Below are 2,245 nucleotides of genomic sequence, written 5' to 3'. Positions count from 1 at the left end.
GCGATGCTTAAATCTGTCCGAATCATGTTAGCAATTGCCACATTTTATGATTATGAAGTTTGGCAGATGATGTCAAAACTGCATTCCTGAATGGATTTTTGGAAGAAGAGTTGTATATGATGCAACCATAAGGTTTTTTCGATCCAAAGGGTGCTAACAAAGTGTGCAAGCTCCAGCAATCCATTTATGGACTGGTGCAAGCCTCTCGGAGTTGGAATAAATGCTTTGATAGTTTGATCAAAGCATATGGTTTTATACAGACTTTTGGAGAAGCCTGTATTTACAAGAAAGTGAGTGAGAGCTTTGTAGCATTTCTAATATTATATGTGGATGACATATTGTTGATTGGAAGTGATATAGAATTTCTGGATATCATAAAGGGATACCTGGAGTTTTTCCATGAAAGACCTCGGTGAAGCTGCTTACATATTGGGCATCAAGATCTATAGTGATAGATCAAGACGCTTAATTGGACTTTCACAAAGCACATACCTTGATAAATTTTTGAAGAAGTTCAAAATGGATCAGTCAAAGAAAGGGTTCTTGCTTGTGTTATAAGGTGTGAAGTTGGGTGAGACTCAATGCCCGACCACTGCAGAAGATAGAGAGAAAATGAAAGTCATTCCCTATGCTTCAGCCATAGGTTCCATCATGTATGCAATGCTATGTACCGGACCTGATGTGGGCCTTGCTATAAGCATAGCAGGGAGGTACCAAAGTAATCCCGGAGTGGAGCACAAGACAACGGTCAAGAACATCCTGAAATACCTGAAAAGGACTAAGGATATGTTTATCGTTTATGGAGGTGAAAAAGAGCTCGTCGTAAATGGTTACGTCGATGCAGGCTTTGACACTGATCTGGATGACTCTAAGTTGCAAACCAGATACATATTTTTATTGAATTGAGGAGCTGTCAGTTAGTGTAGTTCCAAGCAGAGCATCGTGGTAGGATCTACGTGTGAACCGGAGTACATTGCTGCTTCGGAAGCAGCAAATGAAGGAAGTTGAATGAAGGAGTTCATATCTGATCTTGGTGTCATACCTAGTGCATCGGGTCCAATGAAAATCTTTTGTGACAATACTGGTGCAATTGCCTTGGCAAAGGAATCCATATTTCACAAGAGAATCAAACTCATCAAGAGACGCTTCAATTCCATCCGTCATCAAGTGTCAGAGGGGGACATAGAGATTTTCAAGATACATACAGATCTGAATGTTGCAGACCTGTTGACTAAGCCTCTTCCACGAGCAAAATATGATGCACCAAAGCTCCAAGGGTGATAGAATCATTACAATGTAATCTAGATTATTGACTCTAGTGCAAGTGGGAGACTGAAGGAAATATGCCCTAGAGGCAATAATAAAGTTATTATTTATTTCCTTATTTCATGATAAATGTTTATTATCATGCTAGAATTGTATTAACCTGAAACTTAGTACATGTGTGAATACATAAACAAAACATATTGTCCCTAGTATGCCTCTACTAAACTAGCTCGTTAATCAAAGATGGTTATGTTTCCTAACCATAGACATGTGTTGTCATTTTATGAACGAGATCACATCATTAGGAGAATGATGTGATGGACATGACCCATCCGTTAGCTTAGCATTATGATCGTTACAGTTTCATTGCTACTGCTTTCTTCATGACTTATACATGTTCCTCGGACTATGAGATTATGCAACTCCCGAATACTGGAGGAACACTTTGTGTGCTACCGAACATCACAACATAAAAGTGTGATTATAAAGGTGCTCTACAGGTGTCTCCGAAGGTGTTTGTTTGGTTGGCATAGATCCAGATTAGGATTTGTCACTCCGTGTTTCGGAGAGGTATCTCTGGCCCCTCTTGGTAATGCTCATCACTATAAGCCTTGCAAGCAATGTGACTAATGAGTTAGTTGCGGGATGAAGTATTACGGAACGAGTAAAGAGACTTGCTGGCAACAAGATTGAACTAGGTATGATGATACCGACTATCGAATCTCGGGCAAGTAACATACCGATGACAAAGGGAACAACGTATGTTGTTATGCAGTTTGACCGATAAAGATCTTCGTAGAATGTGTAGGAGCCAATATGAGCATCCAGGTTCCGCTATTGCTTATTGACCGGAGATGTGTCTCGGTCATGTCTACATAGTTCTCGAACCCGTAGGGTCCGCACGCTTAACGTTCGACGACGATTTGTATTATGAGTTATGTGTTTTGATGACCGAAGTTTGTTTGGAGTTCTGGATGAG

This window comes from Triticum dicoccoides, chromosome 7B (genome assembly GCF_002162155.2).
Source record: "Triticum dicoccoides isolate Atlit2015 ecotype Zavitan chromosome 7B, WEW_v2.0, whole genome shotgun sequence".
Taxonomy (NCBI): Eukaryota; Viridiplantae; Streptophyta; class Magnoliopsida; order Poales; family Poaceae; genus Triticum; species Triticum dicoccoides.
This window is presented reverse-complemented; position numbering follows the sequence as displayed.